The sequence below is a fragment of the Crotalus tigris genome, unplaced genomic scaffold, assembly GCF_016545835.1.
Source record: "Crotalus tigris isolate CLP2741 ecotype Arizona unplaced genomic scaffold, ASM1654583v1 scf7180000017691.523996, whole genome shotgun sequence".
Classification (NCBI taxonomy): domain Eukaryota; kingdom Metazoa; phylum Chordata; class Lepidosauria; order Squamata; family Viperidae; genus Crotalus; species Crotalus tigris.
Window position 1 is genome coordinate 294,312 of NW_024096570.1, and position 25,647 is coordinate 319,958.

At 41.5% G+C, this 25,647-nt stretch overlaps 1 long non-coding RNA gene across 1 annotated transcript in view; it reads left to right on the forward strand.

The window, feature by feature from the left end:
• LOC120305832 overlaps nucleotides 1–25,381 on the forward strand; it is a 61,336-nt gene extending 35,955 nt beyond the window's left edge. The window contains exons 2-3 of the long non-coding RNA XR_005556100.1: nucleotides 19,372–19,465; nucleotides 24,593–25,381. This is a non-coding gene — a long non-coding RNA (uncharacterized LOC120305832). The remainder of the gene's footprint in view (nucleotides 1–19,371; nucleotides 19,466–24,592) is intronic.
• Nucleotides 25,382–25,647: the final 266 nt, after the last annotated feature.

A 25,647-nucleotide genomic window follows, 5' to 3' on the forward strand; every position in this document is an offset into this window, starting at 1 on the left:
AGAAGCGACTGGGCCAAAGCCGAAAGGACGCTCAGCTCTGGATATATCTGGTGGTGAAAGGAAAGTCCGATGCTGTAAAGATTTTTTCTCCATAGGAACCTGGAATGTAAGATCCATGAATCAAGGCAAGCTAGATGTAGTCAAAAAAGAGATGACAAGACTGAACATCGACATCTTAGGAATCAGCGAACTAAAATGGACAGGAATGGGTGAATTTAACTCAGATGACCATCAGGTATACTACTGTGGGCAAGAATCCCTCAGAAGAAATGGAGTAGCCTTCATAGTCATTAAAAGAATAGGAAAAGCAATACTGGGATATAATCCCCAGAATGACAGAATGATCTCATTTCGAATCCAAGGCAAACCATTCAATATCACAATAGTCCAAATCTATGCCGCAACCACTAGTGCTGAAGAAGATGAAATTGACCGGTTCTATGAAGCCCTACAGCATCTTATAGAATTAACACCAAAAAATGATGTCCTTATCATCATGGGGGATTGGAATGCTAAGGTAGGAAGCCAAAAGATAACCGGAATAACAGGCAAGTTTGGCCTTGGAGTACAAAATGAAGCAGGGCACAGGCTGATAGAATTTTGTCAAGAGAATACGATGGTCATAACAAACACTCTTTTCCAACAACCCAAGAGACGGCTCTACACATGGACATCACCAGACGGTCAACATAGAAATCAGATTGACTATGTGCTCTGCAGCCAAAGATGGAGAAGCTCTATACAGTCAGTAAAAACAAGACCAGGAGCTGACTGTGGCTCAGATCATGAGCTTCTCGTTGCAAAATTTAGGCTTAAATTGAAAAAAGTAGGGAAAAGCACTAGGCCACTCAGGTATGAACTAAATCATATTCCTGGTGAATATACAGTAGAGGTGACAAATAGATTTAAGGAATTAGATCTGATAGACAGAGTGCCTGAAGAACTATGGATGGAAGTTCGCAACATTGTACAAGAGGTAGCAACTAAAACCATCCCAAAGAAAAAGAAATGCAAGAAAGCAAAATGGCTGTCTGAGGAAGCTTTGCAAATAGCTGAGGAAAGAAGGGAAGCGAAAGGCAAAGGAGAAAGAGAAAGATACACCCAATTGAATGCAGAATTCCAGAGAGTAGCTAGAAGAGATAAGAATGCCTTCTTAAATGAACAGTGCAAAGAAATAGAAGAAAACAACAGAATAGGGAGGACCAGAGATCTCTTCAAGAAAATTGGAGATATGAAGGCAACGTTTCATGCAAAGATGGGCATGATAAAGGACCAAAATGGCAGGGACCTAACAGAGGCAGAAGAGATTAAGAAGAGATGGCAAAACTACACAGAAGAACTATACAAGAATGAGCTTAACGTCCCAGATAACCACGAATGAGATGGTCACTGACCTCGAACCAGACATCCTAGAATGTGAAGTGAAATGGGCCTTAGAAAATCTGAGCAACAACAAAGCTAGTGGAGGTGACAATATTCCAGCTGAGCTATTCAAAATCTTAAAAGACGATGCAGTAAAAGTGCTACACTCAATTTGCCAGCAAATTTGGAAAACTCAACAGTGGCCACAGGATTGGAAAAGGTCAGTTTACATTCCAATTCCAAAGAAAGGCAATGCCAAAGAATGTTCAAACTATCGCACCATTGCACTCATTTCACATGCTAGTAAAGTTATGCTTAAAATCCTACAAGCTAGACTCCAGCAGTATGTGGATCGAGAACTACCAGAAGTACAGGCAGGATTTCGAAGAGGTAGAGGAACTAGAGATCAAATTGCCAACATACGCTGGATCATGGAGAAAGCTAGGGAGTTCCAGAAAAACATCTACTTCTGCTTCATTGACTATGCAAAAGCCTTTGATTGTGTGGATCACAACAAATTGTGGCAAGTTCTTAAAGAGATGGGAATACCAGACCATCTTATCTGTCTCTTGAGAAACCTATATGCGCGTCAAGAAGCAACAGTGAGAACTGGACACAGAACCACTGATTGGTTCAAAATTGGAAAAGGAGTCCGGCAAGGCTGTATACCAGTGGTTCTCAACGTTTGTGTGACGGTGACCCTGTCACACAAACGTGCTGCGCATGCGCCGTGCGCATGCGCAGTGGCGCCCCCATGCACGGTGCGCATGCGCGGTGGCGCCCCCTGAGGGGGAAAAATGGCGGATCGCCTTGTTTGGCGAGCCCCGAGAAATGGTCGATCGACTCCAAATGGGTCGCGACCCATAGATTGAGAACCGCTGCTGTATACTGTCGCCCTGCCTATTTAACTTATATGCAGAGCACATCATGAGAAAGGCAGGGCTAGATGAATCAAAAGTTGGAATTAAGATTGTCGGGAGAAATATCAACAACCTAAGATATGCAGATGATACCACTCTAATGGCGGAAAGTGAAGAGGAACTAAAGAGCCTCTTGATGCAGGTGAAGAAGGAGAGTGCAAAAGTTGGCTTGAAACTCAACATTAAGAAAACCAAAATCATGGCATCTGACCCTCTCAATTCCTGGCAGATAGATGGGGAAGAAATGGAGGTAGTGACAGATTTTATTTTTCTGGGCTCCAAGATCACCTCAGATGGGGGCTGCAGCCAAGAAATTAAAAGATGCTTGCTCCTGGGGAGGAAAGCTATGGCAAATCTAGACAGCATACTAAAAAGCAGAGTCATCACCCTGCCAACAAAAGTGCGTATAGTCCAGGCCATGGTTTTCCCAGTTGCAATGTATGGCTGTGAAAGTTGGACCATAAGAAAGGCTGAGCGCCAAAGAATTGAAGCCTTTGAACTATGGTGCTGGAGAAGACTCCTGCATGTCCCTTGGACTGCAAGGCGTTCAAACCGGTCAGTCCTAGACGAGATCAACCCCGACTGCTCTTTAGAAGGCCAGATCCTGAAGTTGAAACTCAAATACTTTGGCCACCTAATGAGAAGGAAGGACTCACTGGAGAAGGGCCTAATGCTGGGGAAGATGGAGGGCAAGAGAAAAAGGGGACGACAGAGAATGAGATGGCTGGATGGAGTCACTGAAGCAGTAGGTGTGAACTTAAATGGACTCTAGAAGATGGTGGAGGACAGGAAGACCTGGAGGAATGTTGTCCATGGGGTCGCGATGGGTCGGACACGACTTCGCAATTAACAACAACAACAATATAATACATAAGCTATTATGTCACAAAATTACTCTTTGTATAAATTGAAATAAATACATAAGACAATTGGAAAAGATGGCTGCTAAGGAGGAATAACAGAATATGAAGGGACCTTAGAGATCTTCTAGTCCAACCCCCGGCTCAAGCAGGAGACCCTAATACCATTTCAGACAAACGGTTGTCCAATCTCTTCTTACAAACCTCCAGTGTTGGAGCACCCACAATTTCTGGAGGCCAGCTGTTCCACTGATTAATTGTTCTCAATGTCAGGAAATTTCTCCTTAGTTCTAGGTTGCTTCTCTCCTTGATTACTTTCCATCTGTTTTGCTTCTTGTCCTGCCTTCAGGCTCTTTGGAGAATAGCTTGACTCCCTCTTCTTTGTGTCAGCCCCTGAGATAATGGAACACTGCTATCATGTCCCCCCTCATCCTTCTCTTCGTTAATCTAGACATACCCAATTCCTGCAATGGTTCATCATATATTTTGGCCTTCAGCCCCAAATCCTCTTTGAATTATTGCTGGAGTACAAGGTGTCAAAAGAGAGTGAGTTTAGCACACTCTCACACAATGTCCCTGAAGCTCTTTGAGGAACACCACAAAAGGACCCCCTTAATGGCGCTTAAAGGGGACAGCAACCTGTTTTAACTCAGAATAGCTTTCCAAATACCTTCATTTCATGAAGGTGGATGGATGCTTCCTTCCCCCACCCCTCTCCTTGGTCCAAAATGAGTGATTTGTGGTGATTTCTGAGCCCCATGGATCCCTAGGGCAGCTTTCCATTTAAGTGTGCTGTTGGAAAATACCGAGTTGGGGTCAGGTGCTGAGGCGTGCATTTGTATGCGGAGTGCGAGAGGTTGTATATTTAAAAAAAGAAGCAGCTAACTCAGATACGGGCAATTGCACATCCAGGGCTCTCATTTCCATACCTGAAGCCAATTGGATGAACATCTTCTGATGTCTGTTGCCTACCAAATACCGCATTCCATATGCAAATTCTACCCCGGTAACAGATTACCCAGCAACCACTTAGCCATAGTAATGTCCTTTAGGGTTGAGAGCTGATCAGAATCTCTGGTTTCCTCCTGATGCTGGCTTGTGGGTTAGTTTGCCTTTAAATGTACTATGTCAGTGATGGCGAACCTTTTAGAGACTAAGTGCCCAAACTGCAACCCAAAACCCACTTATGCATCGTTGAGTGCCGGGTGGATGTGGCCTATTGGCTGGCTGTGGCCAATTGGGTGGGCATGGCCAATTGGGTGGGCATGGCTGCAGTGGTAACGGCAGACTGGGTGGGACTAAAAAGTTCAATCAATTCCAACTTTGCAAGATCTTTTTTTTTTCCGCGAGAAGTTGAAATTGACTGATTGAACCTTTTTTTTTTTTTTTTGCACACAGCGGTGGAGGCCTAAAGCAAAAAGGTTTTATAAAACCCAGCTGAAGGCCTAGGGCTGGGGCGACGGTGCGAGTGCCCACAGAGAGGGCTCTGAGTGCTGCCTCTGGCACCCGTGCCATAGGTTCGCCACCACTGTACTATGTTGTCAACCAGCAACCCTGATTCTTTCATCTTGAAGGAGTTCATAAACACTCTATTACTGCCAGGGTCCCCAACCCCGAGTCTGTGGACCAGTTCCGGGCTGCAGCATGCCAGAAACTAGGCCACACAAACAAGTGAAGCCCCATTCGCTGGATGCAGGCAGCACATGAAACCATGCTCCCTCTGGTCCGTGGAAAAATCTCTCTCCCTGGTGTCCAAAAGGTCGGGGGCCTCTGGGGGCCTCTGGATTACAGTCTTTCCCAAACTTGTACCTTCCTAAGATTCTGAGGTTCAACTTCTAGCATTCTTAGCCTGCATTGTCATATAGAATAGAATAGAATAGAATAGAATAGAATAGAATAGAATAGAATAGAATAGAATAGAATAGAATAGAATAGAGCTGGAAGGGACCTTGGAGGTCTTCTAGTCCAGCCCCCTGCTCAAGCAGGAGGACCTATACCATCTCAGACAGGTGATTGTCCAGTCTCTTCTTAAAAATCTCCAGTGATGGAGCACCCACGATTTGTGGGGATAAGCTGTGCCACTGGTTGATTGTCCTCACTGTCAGGAAGTTTCTCCTTAATTCCAGGTTGCTTCTCTCCTTGATCAGTTTCCAACCATTGTTTCCCGTCATCATGTTACCTAGGAATGATGAAAGTTGAAACAGAACACATTTGGAAGGTACCCAGCGATGGAAAACTCACTAAAGAGCTAAGATTACCGTTGTAGTGCATTTCTGCAGTAAGCCAATTGAACTAGATCAGTGCTTCCCAAATCTGGATAAATTAGCTAAAATGGGCTAAACCGATTTTTTTGGGGGTAACACTAACACAAACCCATTACCCATCACAACAGGCACATCTAAATTGGTGTAAAGCAGGATCTTCAAACTTGGCAACTTTAAGACTTGTGGACTTCAACTCCCAGAATTCCTCAGCTAGCCCTCAGGTACCTCAAGTTATACCCATTCACCGTTTGAAGTTACAACAGTGCTGGAGGAAGAAACGTAACAACCAGACTTCCAAGTTCGATTAAATTTTCATGATAAGCAGTTTTGATTAATGAAAGAAAAGGTTTGGGAAGCATTGGATTAAATAATCCAGATTCCTTCTGGTTTTTACATTACATGATTCAAAAATGTGGTTTTTTTATCTTGCTATTATGGTACAGAATAAGATGGCATATTTTGTATAATATAATTTGGAGATTTTATATTTGGTGCAATAAATGGGAATCATTAGGGAGGAAGAGAGTTCATCATCTAAGAGCTGTTTCTGTTTGTCTGAAATTATACCTCAAGGTACTAATTATAAGAATAATAATAACAATAATTAATAAGAAGCAGCAGGAAAGAGAACCATGTGTTATGTTGCTGTCATGAGGACCATGCTGAGATAGGAACAGGAAAAATTATGCAGGTTTTGAGATGCTTTAGAAGTGCCAGTAGATAAGGTCAAACATAAAACATTACAGATAATGTAATCAAAATCCCGTGAAGTGTTAATACCACTTCACAATGCCTTGGTAAGGCCACACTAGGAATACTGCATCCAGTTTTGGTCACCACGATGTAAAAAAGATGTTGAGACTCTAGAAAGAGTACAGAGAAGAGTGACAAAGATGATCAGGGGACTGGAGGCTAAAACATATAAAGAACTGTTGCTGGAATTGGGTATGTCTAGTTTAATGAAGAGAAGGATGAGGATAGCAGTGTTCCAATATCTCAGGGGCTGCCACAAAGAAGAGGGGTCAACCTATTCTCCAAAGCGCCAGAAGGCAGGACAAGAAGCAATGGATGGAAACTAATCAAGGAGAGAAGCAACCTAGAACTAAGGAGAAATTTCCTGACAGAACAATTAATCAGTTGTTAAACCTGCTCCAATGCTGGATGTTTTTAAAAAGAGACTGGACAGCCACTTGTCTGAAATGGTATAGGACTTCCTGCCTGAGCAGGGGGTTGGACTAGAAGACTTCCAAGGTCCGTTCCAACTCGTTGTTGTTATTATTATTATTCCCCATGTTTCTATTATACTAGTCTTCCAAGATACTTTTTTAAAAAAATGCTAGGCCATTAAGACCCATATTCTAATGGTTAGGTCCATACAGGAAGTCTTCGAGTTATGACCTCAGTGGAATCTGCCTATCATGGTTGTAACTCATGATGGTCACAAATTGGGTCACCTATGTGATAGACCCAATTTCATGACCTTTTTGGCTATGGTCATTAAGCAAACAGCATAGTTGTCAAGTGAACAGGAAGACACTGCAGACAGGCATAAATGCAGGCCAGTTGCCAGGTGCCCAAAGTGCAGTCATGTGACCACAGTGGGAGGGGGGGCACTGCTAGAACTTAAAATCCAGGTCATAAGTCTCCCCCCCCAGGAGGCTAGTTGTAATTTTGAGTGATTGCTAAGGGATCAGTCGTAAATCGAGGACTACCTGTAAAACATGCTTGTGTTGGGGAAAATCAATATGGGTCAGTGAAATATTTATTTTGCCTTGTTCTGTTTCATACGGTCCCACATATTATCCCACTAGCTCCACACTGAACTCTTGATGGTCGCAAATTGAGTCACCTACGTCAGAGGTCCCCAACTTTTGGGGCACCAGGGACCGGTTCCATGGAGAGAGGTTTTTCCGCAGACCTGAGAGTGCGTGGTTTTGTGTGCCGCCTGCATCCTTGTTTGTGCAGACCAGTTGCTGACTTGCTGCGGTCCGGTACTGGTCCACAGACCAGGGGTTAGGGACCCCTGACCTACGTGATAGACCCAATTTTATGACCTTTTTTTCTGTGGTCATTAAGCAAACACCACGGTTATTAAGTGAACCAATGGTTTGTGTGACTGGGGGACAATGCAAACAGGCATAAATGCAGGGCAGTTGCCAGGGGCCCAGAGCGCAAAGTGTATGGGTTCATTGAACAGAGGAAAAAAAGTTAGGCAATCTGCTGACCCATTCGAACCAAAGCTGAATGAATCTCTTCTACTGTGGCGGGAACTTGTTTTCCGTCATTGGCACCGAAGGGGTGCAAAACGAGCTGCAGGTTTTTATAAGAGAACCTCCTGTTGTTCAAGCGAGAGGAAACTTAAATGTGAAAAACATGTTTACCTGACCTGTCTGTGTTAGGGAAATCTTTTTAAAAGTTCAGTTAGGAATTTATTTCAGCAAAAAAGGGCTTCTGGTAATATGGACGCCCTGCTGTCTTTCTACACAGTATTAAGAGAAATGAACAGGGAATTAAATCAGCTGTTTTCCGAGCTGCCTATAATTATGCCTTAAATAATAGCAAAAAGGTTCTTCATAAATTCAAGTGCAGGAGATTGGTTGCTGCGCTCCTGGCTGTGATTGCCCAGTGAAAAAGAATGGCACAGCAGATTTAAAAGGTGAATAAAAGGAACGGCAGTGTCCCATTCTTCTTTAATAATATTACGCTTAGCTGGAGAGAGGGGAAGAAATAGTTTCTGATTTAGCTATTGTCATTTCCTGTGATATTAGAGGGTGACTAGAATATAGGTAATCCTCGACCTAACAATCATGGTGGCGCAGTGGTTAGAATGCAGTATTGCAGGCTAATTCTGCTGACTACCGACTGTCAGCAATTCGGCAGTTCGATCCTGACCAGCTCAAGGTTGACTCGACCTTCTGAGGTTGGTAAAATGAGAACCCAAATTGTTGGGGGCAATATGCTGACTCTGTAAACAGCTTAGAGAGGTTTGCAATACTGGCGGATCAGTATCTGTAGCCCGGGTGCAGGATGAGCGTGAAGGTTCGTTCTCTGAGCTTGTGGGTTGGTTTCCGAACGTTTCGTTACCAGGCTAGGTAACATCTTCAGCGGAGTTGAGGGATGTCAGTGTCCGTGTTCTTCTGTTTATAAGGGCTTCAGGTGTAGGTGTGTCAAATGAGGGTCTTGTGATGGGTCAGGTATGAGTCATCAGTGAGAGGCTTGTGATGGGTCTTGTGATAGGGTGGTTACATCAGGTGAGGGTCATTGGGAGGTGAACTGCTGGTGGGAGGGGGGCTTGTGTAGGTTGGTTGAGGGCCTGTGCTGTCTCTGGTTGGCTATGGGGTTGATTTGGATCCTGAGGGGTTCGTAGGCTGGTTGTAGGTCAATGTGTCTGTTGATGGAATTGCTTGTGGAGTGCCTGGCTTCAATGAACTCACGAGTGTGGCGGGTGAGAGCGTGACCGATGATATTTCTGTTGCTCCAATCGAACTTGTGGTGTTTGGTGTTGGTGTGGGTAGAGATTAAGGATTTGGGATCATGGCGTTTGACTGCCAGCCAGTGTTCGTGGATCCTGGCTTTTAATTGGCGTGATGTTTGTCCCACGTAGAACTGGTTGCAATCGTTAACAGTTTTATTTTGTAGATTATATTGTTTCTTCTTTCATCCTTTTGTTTCTTGTCTTTGGTTCTGGATAAACCAAAACTGTATGCAGTATTCCAAGTGTGGTCCTACTAGTGCCGTATGAAGCAGTGCTAATCCTTCAAGTGATCTTTAAACACCTGGGAACATCTTGCTTTAAGAGGGGAAAAGGGCACACTGCATTGGCGTTTTTGGCAGTAGATACAGTATTAGCCACAGTGGTAGTGGAATTGCTTCTGAAGGCCGTCTGCTGGGAAGCTATTGGGCTTCCTTGCATAGTTGGTTGGCTGCTGTAAGAACAGACTAGATGAGTCAAGGACAGGGGTTCTCAACCTTGGCAACTTTAAGACTTGTGGACTTCAACTCCCAGAATTCCTCAGCCAGAGGAAAGTTGCCAAGGTTGAGAACCCCTGACCAATGATGTTCTTATGGCAGTCTTGATCTGCTTTGAGCTTTTGACATTTGCTTGACCCAACCAGCTTACTCTACAGTATTTCTGCTCAATAACTTTTAAGTCCCTGTGAATGAAAAACCTAAAAGATAAACTCTAATTATTTGGCCTTTTCTCAGACCTTGTCACTCCATTGGGCTATAAAAAAGCTGAAGGTGATATTAATCTACGGTTCAAGATATAGCCCCTCTGGGGATATGAATCTGCCATTCATAGGAGGACCCAAGAATAATTTTATTGTAGTCTTCTTTTTCTGTAATATTCTACTGCTGAAGAACTGCTGGTCAGTTGGGGTTTTTTTGGTCCCTTGGCACTATCCTTGAGTAGACATCAAATCACTCTTAATTCACAATTTGTTTCCCCTTACGAGTTAGGAGAGAAGGAAACAATAAACCATCTCCATTAGTTCTTCTGTAAGAATGTTCATGATTTATAGGTCATGGCTGTATTTTTAGGATATTCCAATTAGGGATATTGAATTTGTGGGATTCAAGTATTTGGAGAAGAAGAGTTGAAATCTGTGCCACTGCCTAATCAACCCTGCTTATCAGAAAGTTGCAAAAGGTGATCACATGACCACAGGACATTGCACCCATCATAAATATGAGTCAGTTGTCAAGTGTCTGAATTTTGATTACATGAACACGAGGATGGTTGTAAGTGTGAAAAACAGTCATAAGTTACTTTTCAGTTCTGTTGTAACTTTGAACAATCACTAAATGAAGTGTTGTAACTTGAGGACTATCTGTATCTATCTGTCTGTCTGTCTGTCCATCCTTCCATCTCTATGTATCTTTCATCTAGCCATCAACCAGCTATCTATGATTTATGTATCTGTATCTGTATATAAATATATAAATTCTTAGCACCAACAATAGATCATTTCTGAAAATTTGTAATCATTTGTCTAAATTGATGTAGAATAGCATAGGACAGGGGTGTCAAACTTAATTTCATTGAGGGCCATATCAGCATTGCGGTTGCTCTCGGGGGGGTGGGGGGGTGGCCAGGGTGGGTGCGGCCTACTGGGTGGGCGTGGATGGTGTGGCCTACTGGGTGGGCATGGTCAGCTCTACATCGTTCGCATCAAGGATGCCTGTGGGGGCCTGGGCAGGAATCGGATAGATCTGAGGGTCTCTGGCAGAAGGGTGTGGGACCAGGTCAAGCGCCAAGGCATAGTCCATTTCTTCATTCCTCACAAAGGGTGACACTTCCCCAGCATGCACCTAGGGGGCGGGACCGACACGGCAGGGGCTGGTTCCTCGCTGTTTCTAGATGGCCTTGTGGAGCTAAGACTGAATGCGTTTCAGCATAGATGGCCACTACAAAATTGTACATTGGCTCCCGGCCGGCCTGGGCCAGGGCCAAGGCAGCGGGGGCCGTTCCCTCACTGTTTCCAGGATGGCTTCGCGGGCCACATGAAACCACTTTGTGGGCCGCATCCGGCCCCCGGGCCTTGCGTTTGACATGTCTGGCATAGGATGTCAAGTTAATGGAAGTGCTGGGAGCAGAGATCTATGATTATCCTAGAATTTAAGATCAAAACGAATTGAGCTCTTTTTGTTGGAATTTAGCCCAAACTCTAAACCAAGCTCTTGTTTGGTTCCTCTAATCACCTGTGTGGAAGCCTTTCAATTTCGTAATTTTAAGAATTAATAATCCATTGCTAATATGGGTGCCATCCTGCCAAGTTCAGTGCCTGAAAGATTTATTTTTTTCTGTGCCAGAATTTTAATGCCAACTGGGGTTTGATTCAGAAGCACTCAGGAGATCTTTGTGTTGTGCTTCACTGTGCTGTACTTTGGGAAAATGAGGTCAATAAATTCCTTGCGCAGATGTTACATTACATACTGCGAAAGTGCTTGAATACCTGCGGAAGCGAGTGAGTGTTATTACTGAAACATGAACTGTAAAAGTGTTCCTTCTCTCTCTTTATTGAGTTGCCATTTCCATAAATAAGCACACTAACCATTTTTATGCAGTTTGGTAGAAAACTATTTTCTCTCTTACAGGTGTTCTGGATTGTGCATGTTGAATATTATCAAAGCTTATTGTGAATCCCACAGATGTATAAAGAGGATGAAGAAATAGTATTTAATACTTGGTTCATTTATTTCATAAACAAAATAATCTCACAAACGATATGCCAGTATAGGAAAGTAATTGTCCCCTTGAATTGGTGTTTCTCAACCATGGCAACTTGAAGATGAGTAGCATCCTGGCTGAGGAATTCTGGAAATTGAAGTCTACACATCTTCAGGTTGCCAAGCTCAGATACCTACCCCACCATTAACTGAAAGAATTGCAAGCAAATGCTTCCCGTAATTTGTGAACAGTCTTCCATCTGTGTAGGAATGTGGTTTATGCCTCTGTGGCAAACCACTTCAATTCACTAGCATTTGAGTTTTCTGGCATAAACTAGGAATCCTGTCACATCATTTCTCTTGAATTTTGCCCTGGACTTTTACTTGGCCCATTCCAGAACGTTGAATTTATTCTTCTTCGATCCACTTTCTTATGGATTTGCTTATATAAGTTCTGCTTATGAAACAGCTTCAGCTGATTTGTTATTCTCCTGTAGAATTTTTCTATACAAAACAAAATTCATGCTTCGGTCAAAGATGGTGATTCATCACCAAATCATGCCACTGAGATTTGTAACGGTATATGGGAAAGACCTTGGGAGAACAAATGCAGAGATGCTCCTAGGGAATGGTCAGAGAAGAGACAGCGTAGCCCACAGCTGTATAATGGGAAGGGCAAGAGACTCAGAAGGGACCCTGCCTAGTTTCCTCATCTCTAAAGGTGACTTTACACTTTCAAATTTGCAAGATTCTGTCAATGCAGGCCTACCGTAAAGTGAAATAACAGAACTAGTGAAAGGGACCTTGGAGGTTTTCTAGTCCAACCCCCTGCTCAAGCAGGAAACCCTATATCATTTCAGACAAATGGTTGTTCAATCTTTTCTTAAAAACCTCCAGTGTGTTCCACAACTTATGGAGGCAAGTCGTTCCACTGATTAATTGTTCTATTTGTTAGGGAATTTTTCCTTAAGTTGGTTTTCTCCCTGATTAGTTTCTACCCATTGCTTCTCCAAATTAGCTCATCCTGTTGTGATTCTATCCTGTGAGGCCGACATCTGTCTCGTAAGTCTGAAAGTGCAATTCTACCACCAACCCTTCCCAAATCTCATGAGTAAATCCAGTGGTAGAAACACAGATACTGTGCTGGGCTGGTCTGAGGTGTCTTTAAAGGAAAATATTTGTAGCTCAGGGTTGAAATGAGGGATCCTTGGTGCTCTCTGAGCTTGGTTGTTTCCTTGCAGATGTTTCATTACCCCAAACTAGGTAACATCACCAGTGCAATGATGTGCATCACACTGATGATGTTACCTAGTTTGGGTAACGAAATACCTACAAGAAAACAGTCAAGCTCATAGAGTACCAAGAACCCCTCATGATCTAAGATAACTTGACATCAAATGCAGAGTGACAAAAGACTTGTATACATGTATCATAGTCCTGCTACTGAGATACATCTTATTTAGTGGGTTAGCCTCCGCCCCCCCACTTCAGTGGAAAACCTATATATAAATAGATTCAAAAGTAGAAGCCACAAGTCCAGAGAATAAATTTAGGATGAAGACTATTCCTGGATGGCTGACTCCACAAAAAATGCTTGATTGATGTTAGAAGTGTGATTATCTCATTACTGCTTAAGCCCATCTCAGATCAGTCCCATGCAGAGGGGTGTTTTGAAATCCAAAACATCGCAAAGGTACAATTGATGTGAATATATTGCACCCAGTTCTGTTCACTGGATTATAAAAAAGATGTTGAGACTTTGGAAAGAGTGCAGAGAAGAGCAGGTAAGTGGCAAAGTTCCAGCTAAGGATTCCACCGAAGTAAATACACCAGAACCATTCCGATCTCTAAGGCAAAACTTTATTGGATACAGCATACCGGCACTAAAGAATGGAAAACCAGCTCTAGCAATATGATGGGAAAACAATAATTAAACCAGTAAAACTTACCCTCCCCTCCCTGACAGGTCAGATCACATTGTCCAATTATTCTGCAGACAGTTATTATGAGAAGAATGTTGCTGTTTGTCACAACATTTCTTCGGTGACCTTGGTTCCCATCCGGATAAAATCCACCTATGCATTCCAAACCTTCCCCCCCCCCCCAACTGTAAGTAAGTTAGAAGATGCAAGCAGTCTTCATAGCTTGACATTTAAGATGATAAAGGTCCTGGAGACTAAAACATATCAAGACCAGAGGCAGGAACTACGTATGGCTAGTCTTAAGAAAAGAAGGGCTAGGGGTGATGATAGCAGTGTTCCAACATTTGAGGGGCGGCCACAAAGAAGAGGGGGGTCAAGCTATCTTCCAAAGCATCAGAAGGCAAGGCAAGAAACAATGGATGGGAAACTAATGAGGAGAGAGACATCCTAGAACAAAGGAGAAATTTCCTAACAGTGAGAGCAATTAATCAGTGAAACAGCCTGCCTTCAGAAGTTGTGGTGCTCCATCACTGGAGGCTTTTAAGAAGAGAACTGGACAGCCATTTGTCTGGAATGGTAAAAGGGTCTTCTGCTTGAACAGGGGGTTGGACTAGAAGACCTCTAAGGTCTCTTCACCAGCTCTTATTATTATGTATTCTGTACGGAGGATGCTTTCCTTCTCCTTCCTCCTTTTTATAAGGAGAAAAACAAGCAGCTGTATGACCCATTTGCTTTCTCTACCTGTCATTGTGCAACATACTGTTGTTAGCTTTAATAATTATGGCAAAGATCAAATGCTGGTTATTCTTTCACAGAAGGATAGAATTGGAAGGGGCCATTAAATCTAACCCCTTGCTCGGTGCAGAAATCCAAATTAAAGCATCCGTGACAGATCACTCGACAGATTGCTCGAATCCATCCAGGGAAAAGAACCCCATCACTTTTCTAAATAATTGGTTCTGCCATCAAGTGACTTGTAGTGTTAGAAAGGGTTTTCTTTTTCATAACATTTGGTTGGAATCTGCCTTCCCATAACTTAAATCCATTACTCTGTATCTTGCAATCTGGGAGAAGAAGGGCAGGTCTTGACCTGCCTCTAGGAGACAACCTTTCAATTATTTTAAAAGTATTTTAAGTCTTCTCAAATGTCTTCAGTCTCCTTTCAGGATCCTTGTCATCTTTCTCCGAAGCTCTTCTTGTTTCTTTTGAAGTTTCTTTTCAAACTGGCCGGTAAATAGATAAACCGGGCTGTGAGATACCGCCGAATATGATGGCATACAATAAATATAATATGTCCGTCTGTGGTTTTTTTAAAAAAACAAAACAATGTTTCGAAGATGTTTTCTGTGAGTCATTCTGCCTGTCCGTCAAGGTACCGTAGAAAATTGTAATTGTGAAATATGTAGAGGCCATCTGATCACGGATGCCGTTTTTCTGTTTTTGGTTTTTTGGACATGGGGATTAGATTTTTGGTTTGCTTGCTTGATTGCTTTTCTATTTCTTTCTACTTCTTTCCCAACATTGTATTAGAAGGGTGCAAAGTGAACAGTAGAGGTTCTTCAGAACCATATGACATCTATTTTTCTGCAGAGAAGTTAAATATTGTATAGAAAATGCGCAGTCTATTAATCTGTCTCATTTATCGGTTTATATTCTCCAGTATTATGAGGAAAGATGATTCTTTTTGTCTAAGTAGATCGTGACTCCTTGGTTACTATATGGAGATAGCCCTGCAGTTTTCTGGGCAACTTTTTTCACAAGTGGTTTGTCATTTCCTTCTTCCTAGGATAAAGAAAGAATGATTGACTCAGGATCTCCTAGCTGCCTTCTTATAGGAACAGAATTCAGGTTTCACTGAAGCTCTTGAAGTTTCATAATTAGATCGTAATTGAGTCTGGCGATTATTGTCATAAGTCATGGCAGTCGTAAAGTGAATCCTCACATGATTGGACCTGATTTTGTAACCTTTTCTGTGGTAGTATTTGAGCAAACCCATTGTGGTGTTTTTTTCTGGAAACTGGAAGTGCATGCCAGTTTGTAGAGAAAAATTGTAAATTGCAGTAAACGTGGCTAAGGGGTGCTAAAAACAGCCATGACTGCGACTGGTTTCTGAGCACCCCAAAATTCATTCACATGACCACAGACATCCTAACTTTGGAACTGGGTCGTAAGTAACTTTGGATGGGGGAGTCCATTGTAACTTTGAATGGTCACTAAGCAACCAGTTGTAAGTCAAAGACTACCTGTTGTCTGAAGGATTTGAAAGATGTGATTTGTAATATAGGTATACAAAGCATCTTGCAATTGGTTGAAGCAGCTGTAAGAGTCATATTGTTGCATCAGGAGCCCTGTCCAAAGATATGTCCATTTGCTTTCTTAGTAAGAAAGCTGTGCATACATACACGTGCAGAGGAAGTCAGAACCAGCTTCCAAAACCCCTTGCAACAAGTTGCTTTAAGAGAGTCAATCTAGCCTAGTGGTTAAGGCGTTAGATTAGGAGCAAGGAAAAGTTCTAGTCTATCATGGATAACCTTGGCCAGTTACTCTTTCTCCATCCTAGGAATAGTGGACAGGTAGTCCTCAATTTATAACCACAATTGATAGCAAAATGTCTATAGCTCAGAGAGACAGTTGTTAAGTGACTTCTCACCCATTTTATCACCTTTCTTGCAACAATTGTTATGCTAGTAACACGGTTGTTAAGTGAATCTGGCTTCCCCACTGACTTTGCTTGGCAGAAGGTCGCAAAAAGTTGTTGGAAGAAGAGTCTTCATCATGGTTCAGTCCAAGCCGGGATAAACTGCAATCTTCTTCCTAAAGCAGTCGCCATGTTGTTTATCCCCGGCTCGGACTGAACCATGATGAAGACTCTTCTGCTCACCCCTTTCTTTTTTCTCTCCTCTTTCCTGGCAGAGCCATCTTTCTGTCTGGCTCGCCTCTTTAATAAACTGCAACCTTCTTCCTAAAGCAGTCGCCATGTTGTTTATACAACTAGCGACAAAGGAAATGGATTTTTTTTCTTCAAAATAAACAAGAAAAAACATCGCTTCAAAATGTGTGGGATACGGCTAAAGCATATTTCAGAGGGTTGGCTATAATCTATACTGCTAAAAAGCATAAAGAAAAGAAACAACAACAGTTAAAGTTGAAGGAAGAATTCAGAAAGTTAGAACCAAGCGTCTGAATTTTGATCACAGGGAGGCTGCGACGGTTGTGTGAAAAATGGTCGTGAATCACTTTTTTTCAGTGCTGTTGTAACTTTGAAAGGTCACTGAATGAACTGTTGTTAAGTTGAGGTTACCTGTACGCTCTAATAATCCATGATCGCTATTCATGTAAACCTACTTCCTAATATTCACTTCTCAGCCTTTGAGTGCAAAATGGTTGGACTTAACCTTTCTCTCATTTTCCCTCACAGCATCGCTGAAATGTAAGCCAATATTACAGCAGCTTGGAATATATCAGAGGCTCTTGCAATAATAACTCCCCAGGGTGACTTGGACTACTGCCTTTCCAGGCCTTTTAAATAGCATCCCCTGTCAGGCCAGCTTGTGGTGCTGTACACATAGTCCTCGACTTACAACAGTTCATATAGTGACTGTTTGAAGTTACAGTGGCACTGAAAAAAGTGACGTATGACCATTATTCACACTTACGACCATTGCAGCATCCCCCTGGTCACACGATCAAAATACAGACACTTGGCAATTGACTCATAATTATGATGGTTGCATTGTCCTGGGTGGATCATGTGATCCCCTTTTGCGACCTTCTGTGTTACTAACTGTGTTACTAACTTATCAACTGCAGCGATTCGCTTAACAACTGTGGCAAGAAGGGTCGTTAAATAGAGCAAAACTCACTTCACTATCTCATTTAAGAACAGGAATTTTGGGCTCAATTATGGTCATAAGCTGAGGACCACTTGTATTTCCTCCCTTCCCTTTCGCACCTTCCTAGAGAAGGTACATGAGAGCTACAAAGCCATCTCCTGATGTTGGGAACTATTAAAATCTCATTGAATGTCCCTTTTCTCCTACTTTCTATCATTCTGGCTAGAGGCAGAGATGAAACTCATTTTTTCCAAATGCAATTGGAAAGCATGGAAACTCTCAAATCTGCACTTCCGTTAAAAGCAATGTTTTGCTAATGGCGGGTCAGTTTTGATTTAGGCCTGTAATTTGCCAAGGAAGAGAAATACTCCTTCTGCCTTCTCAAGGATAGTAATTTTGTACGCTGTCCTAATTTTCCCAGAATTGCTTTGCATATAACTAAAAGCTTCTTACCCTTGAAAATAGGGAACTGGAGGTAGAGGAGAAATAATTATACTGGCTCCTGGAAAATTTGTCCAAAAGAAATGTATTTTTGGAGCAAACAAAAGGGCATGTTACATGTTTCCTGTTTTTCTTCTTTTTTGCTGTTGAAAGTCAGTTTCTTTATTTTAGCTGTGTGTTCTGTATTATAAATATATCACTGCAAACTAAGATGTGCAAATCAACCTTGATCCCTGATCTAAAATGTTCCATTGTTAGAGTTAATGTGGGTTATCATCACCATTAGAATCCTGCACCATGATCAACGCTCTATAGTTTATACTCTATAGAGTTCCAGCATTGTATTTTGATTTAGCCATGATTTTCATGGATGTGAAGGTGAGAAATCCAATAATTGTGGAACTATCACTTTTACCATCATCACTTAATATAGTGGGTCCGCTGCTGTTCAGATCAATGTTCTAAACAAGATTTGGTTTATTAAATTTATAATAAGGGATGCAGTTATTAAAAAAAATAGTCCAAATAGATGTGAAGCAAATATTATGGAAGCCTAGGGGGAAAATGGTTAGACTGCGGTTAAAAAACTAAGCATAAATGAGATTTTCAGCAAAATACTACTATATAATATGGCTCTGTTAGAATTCTAGTCAGCTACAGTCCTCAACATGGACAACCGGATTTTTATATTACATTTTTTGCGGCAATCGTTAAGTAAACCCATGATTCGCTATAGGACCAGTTTTGCTAAAAAAACAGAAGTAACCACAACCAGCAAAACCATTGTAAATTGTTGTGTAACCATAGGATGCTGCTGCAGCCTATAATGCAGCCAGCAGATGCCCGTCTAGGCAGCCATGTTGCCAAGCATCCAAATTCAGTCACGTGACTGCGATTGGGGAGGGGGGAAACCATCAGAGCTTTGAATTCACCTGTATGTTAAATGTTAAATTTATTTGATATTTGGATCACCTTTTTTCTCCATTTTTGTACACCATTTTGTTATTGTTGTTATTGGCGCTAAAAGCATGCTTTTGTTTCATTTTGTTTTATTTGTTTGTTTTTCTCTTTTGTATTTTACCTGTTATGATCAAACAATAAGTAAATTTTAAAAAAGAACTTTGAATCTGGGTCATAAGTAGCCCCCAGGTAAGGTCTGTTGTAACTTTGAATGGTTGCTAAGTGATCAGTCGTAAGTCAAGGGCTACCTGTACATTCTGTATAGATGCTCTCTTCTATTTCTGTATAGGGCTTAAATATTTTTTTTTCTTCCATTCAATCATGTCCAGTTCTTGGAGACTGCCTGGGCAGTCCCCACAGTTTTCTTGGCAAGGTTTTTCAGAAGTGGTTTGCCAATGTTGCTTTCTTAGGGCTGAGAGAAAATGACTGCCCCAAAATCACCCAACTGGCTTTATGCCCAAGGTGGGATTGGAACTCATCGTTTTCTGGCTTCTAGCCTGATGCCTTAACCACCACGTTCTCTAGGTTTAAATACTTTTTGATAATTCTATTAGGATTTATAATCAATTGTTCTATTAAGCTATCGATAGAAGTTCCTAGGCCAACTTTCTAAAATAAAGTTATTTATTTTCTTTCAGCATGAATGTCTCTTTGTTGGTGGCGTGAGCCAGTGTTTTGGAGAAAACAAGACTTTAGAAACAGGAGCTATAGAAAGAGAACCTCCAGCCAAAGGTAAGCATTCAGCCCTGGGATATTTTATGAGTTTTGGCAATAGTTTTGCAGAAAGGGAAAGGGAAAAGTTTCCCTGTTGGTCATGTCCAACTTTAGGGCACAGTGTTCATCTCCGTTGCGTGGCCAAGTGGTACCTATTAATCTACTCGCATTTGCAAGCTTTCAAACAGGTAGATGAGAAGGAGCTGGGCCACATAACAGGAGCTCCCCCTGTTGCACTGAACTCAGATCTGGAATCTAGGTTGTCAGCTCTCCAGTTGACAAACTCAGCATATTTAACCACTGAGCCATCGTTCAGAATTAGAGTTCTACCTAATTTTATAATTTCAGCACTATGAAGCCTCTGAAATTGACGCACGTGGAAATGTGCCAAGAGTTTGTCAAGCTTTGCTTCTTGACCGTGTGGTACCGCAAACAGCCGTAAATGTGAGCTGATTGCTGAGCATCCAAACTGCAATCACAAGACCGCAGAAACGTGTATTTTCTTTTAATATCCTTAGTGAGATTGTAGGTGTTATAAAGTCAAGTTGATTAGGCTGCAAGCCACTCAGCTCTCTTTTACAAGAAAACCAAGCTACCAGAAAAACAGAGGCTTAAGCATCCATTCCACAGCTTTTCAGATAGATATGAATCTATTTTTATGTAGTAACCATAACAATTTAGCTTTCAGTTGGAAGCATGATTAATAATAGTGGTCTTTAACAACTTAAGGTTAAACAATTATAATAATGGGCACATATATTGCTTTTTTTAGTCTTTAAATTACCACAGATAAATGTCACTGTAATTCTGTGTAGAATAGCGCTAAGAATTATAGAGGAACTAGCAGTTTGTCTAAAGCTCTGTAGAGACTTTATATGGGGCCAAAGTTGAATGGAATTTGGTCATTTCTTGTTCACGGTTTTAGTTGCTGCTTTACTCCAGAGTTGGCAGTCACTGGATTTAGTTAAGTTTAAATTAGATCCAAAAAATGCCTATTTTGAAAAACCAAACAATAGCGGAAAAGTTGTGATACGTTGTATTGGTTTACTATTTGTTTTCTTAAATCTCTGTGGCTGCCCATCTCATCCAGGGGCCTCCGAATAAAAGAAAGTCAAATTTAAACCACAGCAGCTTGTGATTCTGTCAGCCCATTGCTTTTATGGCCAAGTATTTTGTGCTCCAATATTTCACTTCAGTTTGTAATTTAAGGCCCTATTCATCACGCATCTGCTCGCAAGTTATGTTTCAGTGACTTTCGTGAGGCTTAGTTTAAGTAAGCAAAACTGTAGTTTTAATCTATCAGAAAGAACTTCAGGCTGAGGTGTTTATTTTGTAGGCACTCCAAGCCAGGAAATGAGGAATCTTTAGGTTGTTGAAGTGATGAAAAGGGAAGAAAAGACGAAGAGCCAAACACATTCAGTTTATCTATTATTATTTATTTAAATTATATGCCGCCCATTTCTCTCTGCAAAGAAATTCAGAGCAGCTTACAGTTACAATTTCTTTACTGATTTCAGCACAGGAAAGGTGTATTTTGTACACAGTCTGTTTGTTGAGACCTGGTGCAGACAGTCCTCGACTTTGTTTAGCACGTGTTCAAAGTTACAAGAGCATTCAAAAAAGCGACTTATGACTAGCCCTCCCACTTGCAACAGTCATAGCATCTTCATGATCACATGATCAAAATTTGGGCGCCTAGCAACAGCATATATTTATGACGGTTGCAGTGTCCCGGGATCATGGGATCCCTTTTTGCAAACTGCTGACAAGCAAAGTCAATGGGGAAAACAGATTCACTTAACAACTGGGTTACTAATTTAACAACTACAGTGATTCACTTAACAAGTGTGGCAAGGAAGGTTGTAAAATGGGGCAAAGCTCCCTTGGCTGCTATTTTGCTTAGCAATGGAAACTTTGGGCTCAATTGTGGTCGTAAGCCGGGGATCACCTGTACTGCAATTATGGTGGATATATCAAGAGAAATATTGTATTGGATATATAATTAATAGGCCTGTTGATGTATCCCAAAACCTTTCCAGAAGTTCTTTCTAAAGCAGGGGTCCCCAACCTGTGGGCCGCAGCCCACTACTGGGTCGTGGCCTCTTGGGCACCAGGCCACGTGAAGGGATGGCCAGTGCATGAGCGTGTGTGCGTGCACTCACTTCCCACATTCGCGCTAGCCTCGCCCTGAGCATTCCACCAGTGCTACAATCGCCCCACCCCAAACATCCCGTCGGCACTAGCACCGCTCCGAGTGTCCTGCCGGCCCTAGCGCTGCTCCGTGCATTCCACGGCATTAGTGCCACCCTGCCCCTGAATGTCCTACCGACACTAGAGCCACCCCATTTATGGCTCTCACCCTTGCTTGGGCCCATTTGCGCATGTGCATGCGTGGCCCATTTGCGTGTGCATGTATGCTCACGCGTGGTCCATTTGTGTGTGTGTGCAGCGCATAACGGTGCCTGCCTCCTTTTCCAGGCTGCCAAACCAAAAAGGTTGGTGACCTCTGCTCTAAAGGAAAAAAATAACGCAACAAAAAAGTAAAATAGTGTAATATGGACTATATTTCATTAATTTGATTTAAACTGGGTTAAACCTGATTCAGTGCTTTCCTGAGGCCTCCCACTTCTTTGTCCCAGTCCAACCCATTTTGGTGATTGCATCCCTGGCATGGCATTCAAAGGCCTATAATTATAGAGCTGGGTGCAACAGAGATTTGTGCCATCGTGCACCATTCGCTGCGGATAAAGTAGATTCTATATAATTTTCATGTTATGTTGTTTTAGCATTCATTATGATTGTGACAGTGATGGCTCTTAAGAGAGATGCTGTCAGTTCCACCTTTTCAACTTAGCTTTTTTAAACCAGCATAAAAGCCTCAAATAACTCTTTTGATCCAGCTTCTGAAACCGAAGCCAGCTGGACAGCAAACTTTATTTTTTATACACACACACACACACACACACACACACATACATACATACAATTATATATGTAACAATTATAACAAATGATACCAATAGTCCAATCATTTTATAAAAACTGTCTTTATGATTACAATGTAGTGTGATTTTCAGTTCCTTAAGCCACATATTTTCCATTAACCATTTGTATATTATAACCTAAATCAGTGATTCTCAACCTTTCTAATGCCGTGACCCCATAATACAGTTCCCCATGTTGTGGTGACCCCCAAGTGGGTGTGGCCACCAATAAGAGGGAGTAGGACAGCTAGGGAAAAGGGAAAAAATGGCGGACAGCATGGTTTGGTGACCCCCGTGAAATGGTCATTCGACCCCAAATGGGGTCCCGACCCACAGGTTGAGAACCACTGACCTAAATGAAGTTACAATCCACTTTATCAAACTTTTTTTCACTTCTTCTTGTTTCAAATTTTAATAAAAGTTTATATATTTTATCAATTGCATGTTCTTCATTCGTACCCAATTCTATTTCAGACTCCAGACTCTTTTGCCTACTTTAAATCTTTGTAATAACAGTAAATAAGAAAACCTTTGACAACTATATCCCTCTACCTCCAGTGCTTCTCTTGATTTATTTTACATTTCCCTTGACAAAATTCTGTTATCCCACAATAAGTTAGCTTTTTGTGTTTATTTCTCATGTATAAAATGCTTGTGCTGAGAGCCACAAAAGTGTTTTCAGGCACAACCTGGATTTGTATCTATTCTGTAGTTTTGACATGGAATGTCTAACATAATGATTTTTTAAAAAAATGCACATTAACCTTGACTATATTATACTGCAAATAATCATGCCACCCAGATTTGGATCCTGTCCCTCTAATTCCAAGACCCTTCTATTTTTCAGCCACACCACAAAGTTGCGTCTCAAGCTGAGTTTTTGGAAGTACACTGGAGGCCAAATGAAAGATTTGCAAATCTTTGCAACTGTCAGCATGTGAAAAACAGCTTGATTCCCATAATCCAAGTTAGCAAAATCCTGCTAATTCATTTTTATAGGTAAAGCAGGTTTTACATTTTCTGGTAAGGATATGGCCTGTGGAGTAAAGCTATCTGTCTATATACTGTGACTCCAGAGGTAGACCAATATCTTATCATAAGATGTTCTGGTTCTAGATCAAACATTATATGACAGGCCCAGTTTCACTACATTTTTTTTTTGCAGCAGTCATTAAGCTAATCCGTTTTCCCCATTGGTGTTTTTTGCCAGACATGGAAATAAATGCTGGAAACTGGCAAAAAAAAAGTCACAAATTGTGGTTATGTGATTGCAGGATGCTGCAAACGTACATAAAAGTGAGCTAATTGCCAAGCACCCAAAATGAGACCATGTGACTATGGCCTATATGTGTGGCTGTCATAACTTTGAAAACTGGTCATAAGTAGCTGAGGTCCATTGTAATTTCAAATGGTCTTAAATTGATGACTCCTTCAATAGCATAGTGGAAAATATTCACGACACCTGAAATATACACTGGTAATCTCACTGACTAGGAAATTTTACTTTAATAATATCGTATCCTCTCCTTTCCATATATAATACATAATCTGGAACTTAAAATCCCAGTACATCAGTAACCTACCAATTTGGATAAGTCTAGATAACAAGACTGTGTAGAAATGAGGACAGGTTTTGTGTATCTTTATTGATTTTTTTCTACTTGTCCCTTTGGATAAATAACATTTTGCAGTCTCAAAGATTTCAGTGTTCTTGCTAAATAAATATGAAAACTCACAGGCTGTTTACTGAAATACGATGAGTAGCTCTCCCACTACTATCATCCTTTTTTAAAAAATTGATTATAGATATGGGAGGGGCTTGGCTATTCACAGAAAGGCATAGCTATCTCATAAAAAAAGGTTAAAAAATTGGCAACTTTTGGAAACACTTTAGGGAGTCAGCTCCCAGCTGCACAGGATGTATTTCTCAGTATTAACCCTGTCACTCTTGTTCACTAGCACCAGGACTCTCCGAAATTGGTCACTTTAAGACTAATGGACTTCAACTCCCAGAATTCTTCAGTCAGCTATGCTGGCTGGGGAATTCTGGGAGCTGAAGTCTATAAAGTCCGTAAGTCTTAAAGGGGGCCACATTTGGACGCCTCTGACCAACACCATCAACCTCCACCGGACTATCATTTCTCTCTTCTCTATCTTCCAGGTTTTTATACAGGACCCCATCCAACGCCAAGAAGGACGAAGTCGACCAGAAGAAGCATCTCTTGGTTGCGCATTTGACACCTCTTGGCTATTTGGTTCGATTTCCTTGACTAGAGATCCAGAAAGGAAGGAGAATGAGACAGCTGAAAGGGAAGCCCAAAAAAGAGACATCCAAAGACAAAAAGGAGAGAAAGCAAGCAATGCACGAAGCCCGTCAGCAAGTCACAACTGTGGTGCTTCCCACCTTGACTGTGGTGGTGCTTTTGATTGTGGTGTTTGTTTATGTGGCCACCCGCCCTAATACAACTGAATGACATGGATTTAGAACTGTGCCCCTTGGGTGGGCATGCCAAGCTCCAACAACTAATCAAAGTCCCCTCTTCCCCAGGGGATCCTTTTTTAATCACTGTTATTAATAATCCTTTTACAAAGGAATCCTCTTTCTCTGACTTAATTCACAGTCCACAGTTGCTCTGGTGGAAGGTAACATAGAACATACTTGTTTGCAGGGACACAAAGTATGTTTTATTGTCTAGCATAATGTGCCTTTTAGACTTTAACAGTCTCTTGCTCACTCCTAAAAAGGGGGTTCTGTTGCTTTTGGAGATTTGTATAAATCAGCTTTGAGTTTGTCAGCAGCATTGCTCCTGTCAAGTTCTTGTATGTTGGCTTCACAGCTGCCAAAGAAGTGGACCTTCCCCTTCTGTTGTGATTATATAATGGCATTTGAAAATCTTTGATTAAAAAAGTATTTATTTTTTGGAATAAAGAGAACATGTCTTACATAAAAGTCTTTCCTCTTGATTTCCTCTTGAAACAGTTCTGTTGTGGAAAATGACAGAGAATAGATGATGTATTCCTCAGAATTAAGCCAGAATATAAACAGAATAGTTCCTTTCTCCATATGAGGCTTTACCAATGAATAATTTAAGATAATTCTTAAGTTCACATCAGATATGTTTGTTCTACTAAAATGGTAGGAAATTCAGACAGTATTAATGTTGATTTTTAAAAATGTCTAAACTTTTTTTTAAAAGTCCTACTTTTCTAACATCA